Source organism: Coenobita brevimanus, chromosome 70 (assembly GCF_032717465.1).
Source record: "Coenobita brevimanus isolate Jiangsu-jjx chromosome 70, ASM3271746v2, whole genome shotgun sequence".
NCBI classification, from domain to species: Eukaryota; Metazoa; Arthropoda; class Malacostraca; order Decapoda; family Coenobitidae; genus Coenobita; species Coenobita brevimanus.
Window position 1 is genome coordinate 54,907,611 of NC_137023.1, and position 20,000 is coordinate 54,927,610.

The following is a 20,000-nucleotide window of genomic DNA, read 5'->3' on the forward strand; positions in this document are numbered from 1 at the left end:
CCCCAACCATCCAACCATCCCACTCATCCATCCATCCACCTCATCCACCCATCCACCCCATCCATTTCCTGTGGTGAAGCTGTAGGAGGAGATAATTAGCAAGCGTTAAGAGATAGTGGTTGGCGCCCTCTTGTCCAGTCACTTCCGGTGGAGAGAGAGAGAGAGAGAGAGAGAGAGAGAGAGAGAGAGAGAGAGAGAGAGAGAGAGAATGAGAATGAGTAGAAGAAAAGAAAATAAGAGAAAGCAGTAGAAGGAAGGTCACGAGAGAAAAAGTAGAATGTGGGGTAGAAGGACATATAATATAGGAGAGAAAGCATATATACTTAGATACGAAAAGAAAAATGTCGCTTCGCCTACAGGTAAATTTCCTTCTACCTAATTACAGGTGCAAACAATACCCCCGCCACACCTGAGACACGTGTTCTAATCCACACCAGGTAAGGGGGAGAAAGCAGCGGGGGAGAGAAAGAGTAACGGAATGCAAAGAACGAGGGGGGTGAAGAGAGAGGAGGGGGAGGAGTGAGGAGGGAGAGGTGAAAGAAGGATAGGAAGAATGAGGAAAACGAGAGAAAGAAAAGAGGAGGAAAAGGAAAGGAGGAAGGAAGAGGGTACGGAAAGAAATGGGAAGAAGAAGAGTAAGTATGAAGAGTAAAAAAAAGGAGAGACAGCAAGAAAATGAGAACAATGAAAGAAAAAAAAAAAGTGAGCAGACGTAGGTGAGGAAAGGAACAGAAAGAAAGGGCAGGTCGGAGGAGGAGGAGAAGGAGAAGCTAGGTCGAGCGAAGGAGGAGGGGTAGGTAAAGAAATATGGAGAAAGAGGGAAAGAAAGAACAGGAGTAGGTGGAGGAGAAGGAGGAAGGGGGGCATGGAAATTTAAGGGCACTAGTGATTGCTTAGTATTCTCGTGTGTTCCCTGCCTAAACTCCGATAAGGCAGGCAGGACACAGGCACACACACAGGCAGAGAGGCAGGCAGGGTGGTAGGCAGCAAGAAGGCAGAGAGGTAGGCTGGGGGCAGTAAGTAGGAAAGCAGGAAGGCAAGTAGTGGGAAAGCAGGAAGGCAAGCAGTAGGAAGGCAGGCAGGGTGGCAGGCAGTAGGAAGGCAGCCAGGGGGAACAGAGAGAAAGGTCGGCACACAAGGAGGAAGGTAAGCAGAGGGAGGTAAGCATGCAGGCGAGGAAGGGAAAAGGGGTTATAGGCAAGCAGGGAAGCAGAGAGGCATGGAGTATGAAGGAAGGAAGGGGCAGGGCAAGAAAGAGGTAGACATGTAGAAAGGTAGGTAGGTAGGTAGGTAGGCAAGCGCAATCCAGCTCACCCTCCAAGTGCACTGATATGATACCACATTCTTGCACTCTACTCCATGCTACTCATTCTCTCTCTCTCTCTCTCTCTCTCTCTCTCTCTCTCTCTCACATTCAGGGTGTCCTATCACAAACCAGTCACGTCACTATCTCTTATTCCATCTCGCCGCATTTGCCATCTGTCTCTCTCATTATCTCTCTTTTCTCTCTCGCCCTATCATTTACATCAGATGGAGTTATTGCTGGTGTGGGCTGTTTCTCTCTCTCTCTCTCTCTGGCTCTGGCTCTGTGTGTGTGTGTGTGTGTGTGTGTGTGTGTGTATGTGTGTGTGTGTGTGTGTATGTGTGTGTGATAGAGAGAGAGAGAGAGAGAGACGGAAATTTGGCTATAGAGAACGACAGAAAAATGGGATCGAAAAGAAAGGAAAAAAAAAGAAAGAAAAAAGAAAAGAGCAAGAGAACACCATGATCAAAGGTCGTGCTGGAAAAATGTCCGGAGTTAAGTTCCCTTCGTGAGACAGTGAGGGGCGGGGTGAGCCAGCTTCCTCCTGCAGGTGTGTGGCGCAGGAGTGGAAGGTGTGGGACAGGTGTGTGGTGCGTGGGGGAAGGCGTGGGACAGGTGTGTGGTGCGTGGGGGAAGGCGTGGGACTGGTTTGTGGGGAAGGTGTGGGACAGGTTTGCGGGCGAGACGTGGAAAGTGTGGGACAGGTGTGTGGTGTGTGGGGGAAGGCGTGTGGGGTGTAGGGCAGATGTGTGGTGTGTGGTGTGGTGTGGTGTGGTGTGGTGTGGTACATGCTGTAGGGGAGGATTTTCTTTTCTTTCTTTTTTTTTTAAGGAGTTCTATGACCTGCTCAGATCCAAAAGTTTCTAAGATGAATAACCCTGCCTGGCGATAGGAGGATCAAAATCAAAATGACGTTCTCTGATTCAAGGGTAGCTAGTCTGTGAGGTGTGTAAGGCTGTATATTGGAAGTTTTTATGCTGATGTGCAAAGGAAAATATAGGGTATGCGTCTGGGGTATATGACAGATGTGGGGCAGGTGTTTGCAGGTGCGTGGCAGATATGACACGTATGTAATGTGGAGTACATGCTTGGGGTACATGACACGTGTGGAGGCTGAAGGAACTGCTGATGTGTGTGAGGCCAAAAGACAGGTATGTGGTGTAGGAGGGAGGTGTTTGCTGGGTGTGGGAGGTGTACAGCTGGTGTGTGGGACAGGAATGTATGAGATTTAAAGCCTGTGTTGTCTGCGTATGTGTCAGGTGTGTAAGAGAAATGACAGGTGTGGGGCTCATGTGTACGAGGCAAAATGAGAGGCTATATGGCAGGTATTACTGGTGTGAGGATTATAAATATAGGAGTTAGTAGGTGTGTATGAGACCGAAAGTCAGATGTGTGGAGACTTGACAGGTGTGCGTGTCAGGTGTACATCCGGTCAGGGGAGAAGGATGCACCTGTCCGCCCCACCCTTCCTTATCTCTGGCCTCGCATCTCATCCTTCCGCCCACCCGGCATTCCACTCACCGTACCGCTTCGTTATTATCGTATACCCTCATTTATCAACGTTTTTATACTTTCGTTATTATCAGGCCTGTAACAGCCACGTTTTTATTTATCATTTCGTTATTCTTATGTCTCTATCAGCAACGTTTTTCTTACTTTATCATTTCGTTATTAGTTCATTTTATCAGCACCGTTTTTCTTATTTACCAGTTCGTTATTGTCGTTTGTGCCCATTTACCAACGTTTTCATTTACATCTCCTGAACTCATGGACGGATTTCGACCAAACTTTTGTCAGTGATACACAAGGAAAGGACGATGAACTAAGCAAGGTCAAGGGGTCAAAGGTCAACGTCATATGGGTGTGGGCGCGATATCTCCTGAACCCCTTGACGGATTTCGACCAAACTTTTGTCAGTGACTCTGTATGAAGGGACGATGAATTGATTAGAACAGCAAGGTCAAGGGGTCAATGGTCAAGGCCATATGGGGTCGACTTAGTTTATCTTTAGTCTCATTTCAACCACAATGAACCATAGTGTCAACAGTTTGAGGCCCAAGTTTTCGGGGTTTCATTTACTAATTATATCGACTGGCTGGTACAGGGGACACAGCCCTAATGGTAATATGCTCAGTATTAAATCATGTTATTCATTATCCTCAAATACCAGTATTTAGCTATTGTATACGTTTGTATGTTTAAAAAAATGCAACTTGTATGCTTCTTCAGCATCTTTGGAGCCAATCAAGATTTAGATTTACAATACCGATTACAAAATGTCATTACATATCGTTTAAATACTTGTAAAAAGATGAAAAATGTCAAGTATCTACAGCTACCTCGTATAATTGCCTATATTTAAAATTAACGTTTGCTGTATGTAAAAAAAATACTTAAGATACCGGTAGTAGTTCTTAGGAAAAAAAAAATAAAAAGACTGGCAGGCTGAAGGTATGGGTAATGCTTGACTGATGCCTACTGATAAGGGTGACGTAATGGTGGTAGTAATGGTGGTTGTGATGGTAGCGTAATGGTAACTGATAGTGTTGGTTGAAATAGTTGTGATGGTACCAGTTACTCATGGTGGTAACAGGTGCATAATGCAATGGGAAGCAACTGCATTCAGTACTGCCGTGCAATACGAAGTCCCCTACCGGATGATAACCATACATTGCAATTGACCTTGGGAGTAGACGGGTGGTTGTTACGCGCGACACACCGTCATGGTATGGGGAACAATTGTGTGAAGTTTATCAGAATCTGTCCATGCATGTGGCAGTTACAGGGAGGAGACAAAACTGCAGACGGACTGACGAAAACGCACAAAGGGGCTGGTAACGATAATTGATGAAACAGCTCAGTACATACTCAATAATACCATTTTAGCAACATTTATACAGGAAAAAGGAACAATATAATCCCAGAGTGGCAGTTAGGGCAAAATTATATAGTAAAAACAAGAAGAATTACGATACAGTATAAATTAAGCACAATAAACAACAATAACACTACAATTACAAAGATGCAGGTTACATTAGACTGAAAAAACACCAATACCATGAAAAATTTAACAAAAAAAAACAAAAACATACAAGTACACTTAAAGCTCCGTCTCGGGTCCACGTTGTCTACGAGAGGAGGTACTTGCGGGATAGGAGCCTCTTTAAAGTCACGCGGAGGACAAAAGGCAAAATATCAACACCAGGACTATAAATTCTCTTAAAGTATCAAGTCACCAATTCAAAATACTCTTTAGGTTTGATATCTGTTACACCTGTGGTCAACTACGATCAGAAATGCCTGGCACGACGCTAAGTTGACAAGACAAGGGACTTTCAACCGCCTCCCGGAGAGCTCAATCCGCCCCGTTCTTTAATAACCTCCAACCTCTTTCAAGAACAGCCGCACTTACCTACCTTACTCGTCGTGAAGTCACCTGGTTGTCCGACATCTTGATAACATCACACACACACGAGCAAAATATACCGTAAAAATAACGCATATATATCACCCGCGAACGCAACGATCCTTTCGCTATCAGGGCATCACTTCCTTTGAGGCGCACGTACTCCCGGAGTTGACACGATTATTATAATTGCCGACACTTACAGCAATACACCCTAAATGCTTCTACAGCCAATACACACGCTCAAGTTCAAACAATTTTGTGTTTAGGCTGACGTAATGGCTTAATCCATGCACAATTAATTTTATTCGTATATGCGATAACGATGTATTACTCCGCGTTATCGCGGAGTAATACACGGTTCTTGACAAGACGCTGCAAAGAGGACGTAAATTTTGCAGGTATTTCTGTATGTGTGCACTTAAAGCTCTTTCTAACACAGAAATTTGAAAACTATAAAATTATACGTTCACAAATTAAAAAGAGCTCTATTTTCTTGCATGCCTTATTAAATTCATCTTCAAGTCCTGGGAGCCTACTAACACCAAAGAAGTAGTCCACCGCCGCACCTGAATCAGCATCATGACAGCAATTCAGATTAATATTACGATACCAATACTGCAACTAGGGCGAACTAACAGAAAATGACAATAAAAACTGCAGTAAAGGGAAATCTAAGCATTAGGTACATCAAGTAAACAATAAAGTACATTTAAATAACAGGTTTCGTGAAAGACGCGAGGGTAATCACGGGAAGAGGTACTGTTGGGAAAGGAGCCTGGCAAGTCAGAGAGGAACAGATGACTCATATTTTTGAAACCCAGAACCAGCGCTTTGTAATTTTCTTTTAAACACCACAAGAGTACAAGAAATATATATAAAAAAAAAAAAGCTTCAAAGAATTGTCTAGAATTCTCCATATTAAGACAGAAAAGGGAGCAAATAATTCATAAACCTCTTAGCAGACACAGTTTAAATTCTCGGGAGCCTCCTCACACCAAAAAACTAGTCCCCTGGCGCACAGCATGTAAAACGACACCATGATTGCATCTGAAGTATTATTATTCATCTGAAGTATTATTATTCACTTCACGTTTACTTAGTAATAATTATAATGGCCAAACATAGGAATAGATAACCTAAACGTGGCAAAATACGATTAGATACGGTCAGGAGAGGAAACGTGGATATGGTAATGCTATTTTGAATCTCTCACAAACATTTCATTGGCCTTTTGACGACCCTGTGACAAAATAAAAAATAGTTTGGCGTTAGATAGAGTACAATATATCGGTTTATTGCCTATCATTTTATTTATTTTTTCTTCATTCATTTTATTCATGATTCAAACGAATTTTTTGGCCATTCATTATATCCATGGTACCCCGAGACCATTTTCTTTCTTTTTTTGCGATTTTTTCCCTATCAACTACTTCGTTATTTTACTACGTTCTCATCTACCAACGCTTTTTTTTTTTTTTTTTAATCTATCGTTTTAGCATTTTTTTATGCAAGAAAGAAGGAACCAAAGGCTTACCCATATCTTCATGACTCCTGGGGCTTTACCATCAACGTTTATTCTTTATTTACCAGTTTGTTATTGCCGCCTATCCGTTATTTAGCAACGTTTTTCCTTATCATCTCGTTATTGCCGTATGTCCTAATTTATCAACTTTCTTTTTTTTTACTTATTTACCAGTGCGTTATTGCTCGTATCTCTTCATTTAATAACGTTTTTATTTATTTATTGCTTCGTTATTGGTATCTATATTATCAACGTATTTCATTATTTATCGTATTGTCGTTACTATTTTTGTCTATTATTAACGTTATAGTCAAATCATTTCGTTATTGTAATTTTCCTTTTTTTATCAACGTTTATACTCATTTATTTCTCCCCTCCTATTTGTATACCATAATTATCAACGTTTTCACTTATTAAACGATTCTTTATTTTTCGCTCACCTTCATTTGCTTCATTATCAGCTTCCTTTATTATCTCACAGTCCACCCCCCTCACCACTTCCTTTTCTCATTTATATTTATTTTCAACAATTATAGTTATTATGGTGAGAATTTAAGTGATAGAGGTGGGTGAGAAGAGAGGAAAAGAGGGAGTGGGGAGGGAGGAAGAAGGGTGAGAGGGAGGGAAAGGGAGGGGAAGCTGGAGGGAGACAGGGACGAGAGATGAGAGGGAGGGCAAAGCAGGTGTGATGGTAGGCAGGTAAGAGGGTAGCTAGGTGACAGGGTAGGAAGTTGTGAGGGATGGAAGAGGCAGGGGAGAGGAAAGGGGAGGCAGGGGAGAGGGAAGGGAAGCAGGAGAGGGGGAAGGGTGGCTGGTGAGAGGGAAGGGAGGCTGGTGAGAGGGAAGGGTGGCAGGTGAGAGGGAAGGGACCCAAGTGAGATGGAAGAGTGGCAGGTGAGAGGGAAGGCAGGCAGGTGAGAGGGAAGGCAGGCAGGTGAGAGGGAAGGGAGGCAGGTGAGAGGGAAGGGAGGCAGGTGAGAGGGAAGGGAGGCAGGTGAGAGCGAGAGGGAGGCAGGTGACGCGTTTGCAGGGGCGTAGCCAAGCCTCGACGGAAAGGGGGGGTGGGGGTTAAGGTGGGGCCAAGCACTAATTTGGGTAGAACAGTACTACACATTATCCATATATCAAAAAGTCAGAAATTATAAAGTGGGGGCCAGTGGAGGGGGAGGAAAGGGTCTGATTGGGGGATGCCGTGCCCACAATGTCCCTCCGTAGGTACGTAATTGGGCACGAGGGGGCACGGCGTACTCCCACAACTTTAATAACACATACGGCATACCCACATTACTTTAACAGGTCTCCACACAGCTCCATTACACTGATATACCTCTTTGCAAATTACAGGTATAATCAATGAACAGAAAAACACAGGGTCCAAAAAATATGTGCTTGTGTAGCCTGACCTTTGACCTCGTATTACCCTCTTATATGGCCTTCTAAAAGAATAAATAAAAAATAAAAAGGTGTTAGAGGATATTGCCCAAGCCATAAATTTACCAAGTATATGTGAAGAGAATTGGTGAAGAAATAAAGGAATGACACTGAACCGAAAAAGAAAAAAAGTTTGGAAGACAGGGAGAAGAAAGAAACTGAGACAATACGGTATGTTTCCACCTGTGTCTGACCCTAATTAAATAAGGCAGGTGGGGAGGGGAGTAAATGGAGGGAGGCAAGTGTGGGAGGGGTTAGGCAGGGTAAGGCAGGTTGGTGGAAGGTAAGTTAGCAGGTGGGTGGAGGGCAGGTTAGGGAGTTGGGTAGAAGGCAGTTTAGGTAGGGGGGTGGAAGGCAGGTTAGCAGGTGGGTGGAAGGCAGGGTTAGGCAGGGAGGTGGTAGGCAGGTTAGGCAGGAAGGTGGAAGGAAGGAATTGTTTAAGTATGGGACAGAGGGAGGGGAGGAGAGGAAGAAATGAGAGGAGGGCAAATGGGGAAGAGGAGGAGGGGGAGGGGGAGGAAAAGAGAGAGGGGGAGGAGGAGGGGGAGGGTAAGGGGATGAGGGGGGGAAGCAGGTTGGGCAGGTAGCACATTAAAACAAGCCAATTAATCTCAGGTGAAATCCCAAGATACAAGTCACGAGAGTTAACTTTCTAATTGCAAAAGCCATCATACAATGCATTTGGGGTAACCTGAGACGAGACCAGGTGAGGCAGGTGAGGCAGGGTGGGGCAGGTATAATGGGAGGAGGAGGCGGAGGCAGAGAGCAAAGGGAGGTAGGGGAGTGAGGCAGGGTAAGGCACGTTTCAAGGGAGGCGGACGGGGAGGTAGAGAGTAAGGGGAGGTAGGAGAGTGAGACAGGTGAGGATGAGGCGAAACAGGGTGAGGCAGGTACAGAGGGAGGAGATGGAAGGAGGGGTAGGCACAGAGCAAGGGAAGGTGCAGCAGTGAGGCAGGTGAGGATACGATGAGATCTAGGTAGGGGACGGTGGAGAGAAACAGGTGAGGATGAGGTAAGGTAGGATGAGACAGGAAATGAGGTGAGATAAGGGATTGTAAAAGTGGGATGGGGGGATTCTGCGACATAGAAAGAAGGGATGAAAGGCGAAGCAGGAGAAAGATAACATTAAGGTAACTGAATAAGGAAAGTAAGGAAGAAAGGTAAGAAGGTAAGACAAGATGGTGAGAGGAGGAAGAGAGGTACGGCAGGTGAGAAGAGGGAGAAGGGTGAGGCAGGTGAGAGGAGGGAGAAAGGTGAGGCAGGTGAGAGGAGGGAGAAAGGTAAGCCAGGTGAGGAGACGGGGGGGGGGAGGTGAGGCATGTGAAAGGAGGGAGAAAGATAAGGCAGGTGAGAAGAGGGAGAAAGGTGAGGCAGGTGAGAGGAGGCAGAAAGGTGAGGCTGGTGACAGGAGGGAGAAGGTGAGGCAGGTGAGAGAAGAGAGAAGGTAAGGCAGGTGAGAGGAGAGAGAAGGTGAGGCAGGTGAGAGAAGGGACAAAGGTGAGGCACGCGAGAAGAGGGAGAAAGGTGAGGCAGGTGAGAGGAGGGAGAATAGTGAGGCAGGTGAGAAGAAGGAGAAAGGTGAGGGAGGTGAGAGGAGGGAGGAGGTGAGGGAGGTGAGAGAAGGAGAAATGCGAGGCAGGTGAGAGGAGGCAGAAGGATGAGGCAATAAGGTGAGGCAGATGGAAGAGGTAAGAGGGGACGGTAAGGCACGAATGAAAATAAGAGTCAGGTAGGGGTAGGCAGATCCCAGTACACAACGATATTTTTAGTAAAGGACATTATTACTAACTTTATTTCTCAACTTTTTGTCATGTGTAACCTTCCTCTCCAACTCACATCCTTTATTTTCTTCCTTCATTCTTCCTTTAATAAATTCTTCCTTTCTTTCTCCCTTCCTTCCTCTCCAAACCCCTCACTTCATTCCTTCTTCTTCCCTAATACACATCTTCCTCTCTTTCCTTCTTTTATGCAATTCTTTTTCTCTGCTTCTACCTGTCTGATCCAAATCTCTCTCTCTCTCTCTCTCTCTCTCTCTCTCATCAACACTTCTCCACTGACCCCTTTGAAAAGCCCACTGACCCTTAATGTTCCCTCCATCTGCTCTGCTTCTCTCTCTCTCTCTCTCTCTCTCTCTCTCTCATCCTTTTATTCCAACCCATTAACCCCCCACTTAACTATTTCATCACACACACACACACACCCATTATTTCATTATGTCTTGCCTTCCATTTTCGGTTTCACCTCCCCCACAACCAGTTCAACACTCCATTCTCTTTTCAATTCTTCCAAACTTACCTTAAATTCTTACCTGTATTTAATTTTCTTCCATACTTCCCACGCCTTGCATTTCCTATTTTATTTTTTTATATACATAAGTTACTTTCCATTTTCTATTTATTTTTTTATGTCTTACTATATATACCGTATTTTTTTTCATTTTTCCTTACCTCAAAATACGATGCTTCGGAACACCTTCACTCACCTCTGAAAAGGAGAAAAAAAAAATTATTTAATGGAGAAAATTTACTGTATAATGGACAAATTGTAAAAAAAGTCGTCACTGCCAAGAATATCATGGAAGTCAACAATATATCTTTATGTCTATCTATCTCTCTATTTATCTATCTATCTAGACGGATTATGTGGATGAGAGTGAGTATGTGTGTATGGGCTGACCTGGATGGTGGAAGCAGGTGTGTGTGTGTGTGTGTGTGTGTGTGTGTGTGTGTGTGTGTGTGTGTGTGAATACAGGTGGGTGGAGGTGGATATATATAGGTGGACACGTGCGGAAATAAATCCCTACGGACTGAAGTGGATATCTGTGTGGATGTAAGAGGTAGCCGGGGAAAGGTGTTGTACTATAATTTTCAAAGTGCTAATGACTACAGGTGGATGGAAGTGGATACAGGTAAATATGTGGATGAGAGTGGATTTACGTGGAAGAGGACGAGAGTGAGTGGAAGGTTGCATGTGGGTCCTGGTGCAAACTACCTGCATCAGTGGAAGTTTGAGACGATTTACCAACTTCCATAATCCACTCTAATCTCTCTCTCTCTCTCTCTCTCTCTCTCTCTCTCTCTCTCTCTCTCTCTTCTATCACATTTCTCATTCTCTCACTTTTTCATTTTTCAGCTCTTCATTTTTTTTTTAATCCTTCATACATCTATCTTCATTCTGTCCCTCTTTATTATTCAATTTTCCATCCTTCACTTCTTCGTTCTTCCATCCCTCTCCATCCAGTCTTCCACTTCCCTCCCTTCATCCATCCACTCCCCATCCATCATTTCCATCCTTCCTCCTTCCCATCTTCCTTCCTATCACCATCATCCTTTCATTCCTCTTCCCCATCCCTGACTTCAAAAATATTACGTCTTTTCTTATTTAATTATCGCCATGCCCAGACGGTTTTATTCACCTTCAGCGATTTTTTTTTTACAGAAGGGGTTGGCTACAGCTTTCCTTAACCCCTCCACTACCAAGGGGCTTTTTTTCACCTGAATAAAATCGTCTGGCAGCGGAAGATTAAAAAGTAAAGAGATGTTATGTTTCACTCCTTCCCACTTTCCTTCCACGTCTCTTTCACCTCTTCTTATCTTCTTCCTCTTTTCCATCTATTCTCCCTCTTATCCACTTCTTGCACCTCTTTTTCTTCTTCTTTTCCACCTCTTCTTGTACCTCTTCTTCTTCTTCCTCTTTTCCACCACTTCTTCCTCTTTTCAACCTCTTCTTCCTCATTTCAACCTCTTCCTTTTTTCAACCTCTTCTTTCTCTTTTCTACCTCTTCTTGCATCTCTTCTTTCACCTCTTCTTCCACCTGTTTTCCACCTCTTCCTCTTCTTCCAACTCTTCTTCTTCTTCCTCTTCTTGCAACTCTTCTTTTTCTACTTCTTCCAAAGCCTCCTTCCACCTCTTCATTTTTCACTTTCTCTTCTTCCTCTTTTCCACCTCTTCTTCCTCTTCCTCATCCTCCACCTCTTCCTCCTCCTCTTCACAAGCCTGTCATCCCCCATCCACTCATACATGTCTCACGCGTTATCACTCTCCATCTCACCTTTCCTACCTAATTACCCAGCCTACCTGCTTACGAATTTACCTAGTCCTGCTGCTCACCTTCCTACCTGGGACCCACCTCACCTGTTACTTACCTATCACCTGCAATCAATATACTTGCTTTCTTAATTACTTGTTAAGGAGTATATATGTTTGTTTTTACCCTCATGTTGCTCGTTCTTTTTCGCCTCCCTACCTTTCTGCCTAGTTCCCTACCTACACCCTTACCTTTCTACCTATCTGTTTACCTGCTTACCTGCCTACCTACCTACCTACGTACCTACCTACTTCTAACTTATTTGTCTATGTTATATGTACAGCACACTCTCCTTCCCACTCACCTACCTACCTACCTACCTACCTACCAACCTGTCTACCTACCAAACTTTAACCTTAATACCAACATCCATACTTTCCTATATACCTACCTACCCACCTACCTGCATACATAAATACATACGTGCGTATATATATACCTCTGTGCCTAGCCTTCCTATTTACTAACTTGCTTTCCTTCCTTCCTACCTACCTATCTACCTACTTACCTACCTACCTACCTACCTACCTACCCATTATACTTAACTCACCGACCTTTGTTCCTGTCCACGGTCCATATATTTCCTCGTTTATCTCCATGCCACTTATACTCTCTCTCTCTCTCTCTCTCTCTCTCTCTCTCTCTCTCTCTCTCTCTCTCTCTCTCTCTCTCCGCCTGATCCCATTTTCTCACCAATTTTACTCTCTCCCCTTCACCCTGCTCCGTCATCCTTCCCATTTACCCACCTCTTCCCTTCATCTGTGTTACATCCTACCTTCCTTTGCTCCTTCTGTCCCAGGTATCCTTTCAATTACCACCTCCACCTGCCCGCCAAACCCCCCTCCATCCCTCCATCCCCATTTCAACTTCCTCCTCTACCTCTGAAGACGGAAGTTGTTTATAAGCAGGTAAGGATTCAATCAGCTCTCCCCTGTACTATAAAATTCCTGTTTACCTCATTCTCTGTTGTATTCTCTGTTGTATTCTTTCCTGCCTACCTCCCTGCCTCAACTCTGCCTCCACCCTGACTCAAACCTGCCTACCTCCCTGCCCCAGCCCTGCCTACCTCCCTTCTTATTGCCCTACCTACCACCCTTCCTATCCCTCTGTCTACCATTTGTCTACCACCCTGCTACCTCCCTACCTCCCTGCCCCAGTACTGCCTACCGCCCTGCCTACCTCCCTGCCTTCCCCCCTGCCTACCACCCTGCGTACCTCCTTGTCTTCCCCCCCTGCCTAGCGCCCCACGGTACATCAGATAAACGTGAGCTCAGTTACATCGGCTGAGAATGGTAGTTTGGGGGTCACACACACACACACACACACACACACACACACACACACACACACACACACACACAATCATTTACATACAAACACATGACACTCCCGCTTGATATCATACACACAAAAAACAAACAGAAAGAAAAACAAGAGCTGCAGAAAAGAGGAGGAGGAAAAAAGAAAGAGAAAAGAAGAAAGGCGAGAAAAAAAGAAATTAAAGAAAGTAAGAAAAGAGCAAGACGTTAAGAGAAAGAGCAAAAAAAAAGTGAACAGGAAAATTTACGGATAATGGACGAAAAGAGAAAAAAAAACGAAAAAATAGGAAAAAAAAAGGAAGGGAAGGTAATGGGAAAAGAGGAAATATATATATAATACAAGAAAAAAAAAAGCCTAAGAAAGAAGAGAGAAAAAGAGAAGAAAACAGTATAAGAAAAGAGAGGAGAAGAGAGAAAAAAGGCAAAATGGAATAGGGGCGAGGAAAGAAAGGAGAAGAGAAAAAGAAAGGTATGTATAAGAGAAGACAGGAGAGGAGAGGAGAGGAGAAAAGAGAGAGAAAAAGAGCAATATAAGAGAGGAGACAGGTGCGTGTGAGATGAGATCCTGAGAGAATATCATGGTGAGAGAGAGAGAGAGAGAGAGAGAGAGAGAGAGAGAGAGAGAGAGAGAGGGAGAGATGAGAGAGATATCACAAGGAGAATTAAGGGACTACACAAAAAAGATGGAATATATTAGACGAACAGTGTAATTAGCGGATAAAAATATGAAAATGAAGGATTGTTTTAAGTACAATATTAAAAACAATAGCAATAGTAATAATAATAATAATAATAATAATAATAATAATAATAATAATAATAATAAAAATGCAAAATAAATATATCTACAACACAAAGACCTTCAACAACATCAAAATATAAATACTTTCCCCAGTGATATAGGAAAAGTTACGTTAAGACCTTTTTTGAGGTCACCAAGTATATTTATTACTATATATATATATATATATATATATATAAAAACATTGAGTGGGTGAAGCATGGAGGAGGATGGTAAGATTATATTGTTGGTCCACACACACACACACACACACACACACACACACACACACACACACACACACAATTATTACTATTATTATTATTATTATTATCATTATTATTATTAACGGTGTATAACTATCATACAAGTAGCCAACACTTATAATCTCACACGTACGCAGGCATACTTACAAATATTTACTGTCTCAAAACTGTACACTATTCCTCCTCATCAACCCAACCAGAACACCTCTAGTCAGGCTCACCTTTTCTCCATCTTATCTTTACCTTGAGGAGAAAATAATGACCTAGAAGTAGACGGAAGATTACAGATGTCTAGGAGAAATATCTGCTTAGTTTTATAGCCTGTCACGCTTGTATATATTGCAGATAGGAATTCCAGACGTATAAAATAAAGTTGAAAAATATTACGGTTCTCTCGCCAGTATGCAAATGACGTCAGCAACAATCAAAGGTCACACTGCAGATGTGATCCAGGTGACGTGCCGTGAAGTAACACCCCACCTGACACGGAACTCGGAACATCACTCGTCTATCATAATTCTCTACTGTGTGCTACTTTAAACGCAGCGTAAAGTAACTTGACTTAACCTAACCTATAAGCCACACACACCCACACCCACACCCACCCATCCTCCCACCCACACACACACACACACGGGATCACCAAAGCACAAACCCTCCTAACTATTCACGACACCTAAAAAACAGAGAATCAGAAGACAAATGAAAACGTCAAGAGAAACCATTTAAGAAACCCAACCAATCAACCCAACCAACCAACCAACCATGCCCTTAGGAGATACTACCAGACAACCAATCAAATCTTTCAGCAAACACAATCAACCAACCAAGCAAGTCATCCAATCAACCAGCCAAGCCTTTCACCCAACAATCACCCAACCAAGCAAGGCGCCACCCTCCTTCTTTTATCGCCTCCTCACACGTCCACTCCAGTTTCTGCTTCCAGTGATTAAGCGCCCCATGCATACGTAATTACACTCTCCTTCCCACGCTCTCTCCCCTCCCCACGCTCTCTCCCCTCCCCAGCACCCCATTAAAAAGGCCCAGGGTGTTGTATTGTGGGTATGGCAACTCTCTGTCTGGCTATCTATCTGGCTATCTATTGCAGCGCCGACGCCTTGTGTTGTGGAGGGGTCGTCCTTTCGGGGTGGTCCTGACAGCACACACACACACACACACACACACACACACACACACACACACACACACACACACACAAGCAAAGTCGTCATTTTTGGGTCCTCTTCCGTAGTCGTACCTTCCCTTCCCCCCTTTCACACATACACAAACACACCTTCACGTCATTCCTTGCCACCTTCCTATTAAAGCAAACTACTTTCCCTAAAAAAAAAATAAACAAAAAACACGATTAAAAAAAAAAAAAAAAAAAAAAAGCATTCACATCACACTTCCTCAGACAAACTAATTCGCTGCTCCTCGTCTGCAGTCAATCCCGCTTCTCAGGTCCCTCTTACGCTGCTTCAAACCACTTTCCTACCAAGCTATTTTCCAACCACATATCCATCTTCCTACCAAACCAACTCCCCTCCCCCCCTCCCCACGTAACCCCACTTCAGCCTCGGTACAATCCCTCCCATCGTACTAAACCACCTCAGAGTATTTATTCCTCCACCTTACCTTTTTCAGTACAGGTAGCGGCTTTTTTTTTTTTTTCTATACCGACCTCCATCATATCAACTTCTACTGCATCTTGGCTCACTTTGCCTTCTTTCGTCTCACACTAAATTTCCCAGAGATATATACGATTTTCACCGTAACTTTCCACCTCACTAAACACAGTCTCCCTTGACAAAAAGAAAGAAAGAAAAAAGAAAGAAATTAAATTGAAAGAAAGTGAAAAAAAAAATTGACAACAGCATGAAAAAAAAGTCGTGAGAATTTTAAGCAAGAGCAATGAAGACTTAAAAATTTCTTCAGGCCGAGGACTTTATTTCGACTGTATCTCCATCAATCTTAAAAGTAACCCGTTAAAAGTAACCCCTTAAAAGTAATTCCTTAAAAGTAACCCCTTAAAAGTAATCCCTTAAAAGTAATCCCTTAAAAGTAATCCCTTTAAAGTAACCCCTTCAAAGTAATCCCTTAAAAGTAATCCCATAAAAGTAATCCCTAACACTGAAAAGGGTAATGAAGACTTCTAAATCCCGACACCACAAGGGATTGTACTATGCTGAAAAAAAAGAAAAAAAGTTACTTGCACGAGGGGAAACTAATAATGTACAGATGACGTTAGTGATAAAAAAATAAAGACACAATAAAGTCAGTAATAAATAAGTGTGAAATGTGTGAAAAAGACTAGTACTATTTCTACCCTACTATTTGCACTATCTTGACTATTTGAGTGTGATAAGCTGAACACAAATAGTTAAGATTGAAGCAGAAGGGGAAAGAGAAGGTAAGAGTAGTGACAATGACTATCACAAAGACTAAAGAAGACTATTACTACCCTCATTAAAAGACAGGAGAATCGTGAAAAGACTATTACTATCACTATTACCTCCGTGTGAGCAATACTACCAAATTAAGTTCTGATTGATAGACGAAGAGATCAGAGACGGCGACAAACTATCAGAAAGACTAGGGAAGACTATCAGAAAGACAAAAGACTATCAGAAAGACTAAGGACTATCAGAAAGACTAGGGAAGGCTATTACTACTGCTATTATTTCGGTGTTAGCGGTAGTCCACAGGTAATTAGACTGGTACAGGTGTCAGGGAGCAGGTGATTATAATGATTACGGGGGCCAGGTGAGGCTTACCTTGACGTGCCATTAAACCCGGGAAGTAATTACGGTTGCTGTATGGTGCACCCTGACAACAACAATAACAACAACAACAACAATTACTACTACTACTACTACAACCACTCCTCCACCTACTATTACTACTACTACTACTAATACTACCACCACCACCACCACCACTACTACAACCACTACTAAAACTACTATTACTATGATTCAGTGACACAACAATTACTGTGCAAAACAAGAAAAACAATTACAACGACTAGGGCACAGACGGCAAAGAAAATAATAATAATAATAATAATAATAATAATAATGATAATAATCATGGTGTGGCAAGAAAAACAACAACAGTAGAACAAGACAAATAAAAACAAGAAAAAAACTCGTAAAAGAAAACAAGAAAAACAAACTCCAACAACAACAACAACAACAACAATATTAGAGATATAATGATAATGAGGGTGATCTATCTATCTATCTATCTATCATCTATCTATCTATCTATCTATCTATCTATCATCTATCAATCTATCTATCTATCTATCCATCTATAACAATAACAATACTACCGCTACAAAGTCAATGAAGTTGCAACACAGGTAACACAACGAGTAAGAGATACTGAAACTGATCTATCTACCTATCTATCTAAGTATCTATCCATCGACTCATCTATCTATCTATCTATATACCTATCTATCTAAGTATATACCTATCTATCAATCCATCCAACTATATATGTATGTATGTATGTATGTATGTATTTACCTATCTATATCTATCTATCTATCTATCTATCTATCCATCCAACAATTATGTATTTTTCAGCATATTATATTGGTGTCATCCATTAATTACATAAAGACCCAGCCAATAGAGAAGCAGTGAAAGCAATTAAACGTAATGAGAGAGAGAGAGAGAGAGAGAGAGAGAGAGAGAAACTTATATTCTTCCTTATCTCTTTTCTTGTCCACTATCTTCTCTCCTTTTTCTTTTCTCTTGTTCCTCTTCTTCTTAATTCCTGTTTTCAATCTATATATTTTTTCTTTTCCTCCTTCTGACTTAAAAATTCTCTCCTCTCGCTCTCTCTCTCTCTCTCTCTCTCTCTCTCTCTCTCTCTCTCATAGTTCTGTTTCCTCTCTTCTTCCCTCCTCTTCCTCTCCCTCCCACTTACACATGCCTCCCTTCTTCCCTCCTGCCCTCCCCTCCCCTCTTCTCGTCGTCCGCCATCAACTTTCCTACTTTCCTCCTTCCTCCATCAATCCTCCCTCCCTCCCCCCCCCCGCAAAGGTGGTACAGCCTAAGGGTTATAGACTTCCGGGGTGAGAGAGAGAGAGAGAGAGAGAGAGAGAGAGAGAGAGAGAGAGAGAGAGAGGAAACAAGACGCAACAGCTTATCACTAGAACGCATATTTTATACCTAACAACCTCCTCTCTCTCTCTCTCTTTCTCTCTCCGAATCCAAGAGGTCACAAGTTATTTTTTTTTCTTTCCAGTAAACACTTCTAATGACCTGGCGTGACCTCTTACCACTTAAATGACCTGGACCACAATTCCTTAACCTTTGACCTTCCTCTATACTTATCAGCGTCTCAAGGAGGTGATATGGATTACGTATTTTGCATCCTTCGAAAAGCGTAAGATATATGAAGATAAATACTCGATAATGGCTAATGAACTGTGATGATGATGATGATGATGATGATGATTCTGACTGTAACGATGATGATGATAATGATGATGATGATGATTCTGACTGTAATGATGATGATGATGATGATGACTACAATAACGACATTGATAAGAAGCAGCAACACACACACACACACACACACACACACACACACACACACACACACACACACACACCATTATTCTCTCCAAAAATCTTCCACTTTCAGAAAAAAAAAAATATATATATATATACATATATATATATATATATATATATATATATATATATATATATATATATATATATATATATATATATATATATATATATAAAAAAAAGGCCGTCAGTTTAGCTTTCATTTTTTGTTAATATTATTTCTGGTCCCGTCCCTTCAGCTCCGACTTATCTCTCATCAATTCCCACACTCGCCTCTCTCTCTCTCTCTCTCTCTCTCTCTCTCTCTCTCTCTCTCTCTATCACCTGCCAGTCTGACCTCCACATTTCAGGACACTCTCACACCTGCCTCCCCTCTCTCTCTCTCTCTCTGTCCTTTACTCATATCCACCTGCCTCTCTCTCTCTCTCTCTCTCTCTCTCTCTCCACTTCTCTTCCTTACCCTCTTTCTTTCCCTCCCGCCCGACTCACTGAAAATCGCATTAAGAACCTGAAAGCATTAATTATTATTATTATTATTATTATTATAATTATTATTATTATTATTATCATCATTATTATTATTATTTCCGGCATTATTACTTTACACTTCCTTCCTTCCTTCTCCATTTCCTTCCTCCCTTCTCTCCTTCTTCTCTCTCCTCCACCTCCTCCATCCCTCCATCATCATTCCTCCCCCCTCCTCGTCCCCTAACCCCCCTCTGCCACCTGCCCAGCTTCCGGTCGACGGGAGAGGGGAGTGGGGAGGGGGAAGTGAGGGGGAGGGGAGGGGGAGGGGCAGCTGACCGGCAAGTAAACAGGGGTATTAAGATGAGGGGTGGGGAGGGGAGGGGGAGAGAGAAGAATGTTGAGGAGTGGAAGAAGAGGGAAATGGAGAGGAAATGAAGCTGAGAGACTAAGAGGAAGGGAAGGAGGGAAATTGGCAAGGAGTAAAGAAGGGCAAGGAGGGGGAGGGAGGGAAGAAGAGGAGGAAGAGAGAAAGGGAGGAGGAAGAGAGGAAGGGAGGGGGAAGGGAAGAGACTGGGAGTGAAGGGGAACGTAGTAGAGAATTTTTGGAGGGAAGGAGAGGGGATGGAGAGAAGGAAGGAGAAAGTGGAGCTGGGGTAGGAGGAGAGTGAGAGAAGGGAGGAGGGGAGAGGAGGGGCCTGAGGGGAGGAGAAAAAAGAGGGCGGGAGAGGGAAGAGGAGAGGGGAAAGGGAGCGTACAATGCTACATAATGATGGGAGAGGGGGACAGGTGGGGCAGGTGTGGTGGAAGAAATGCATG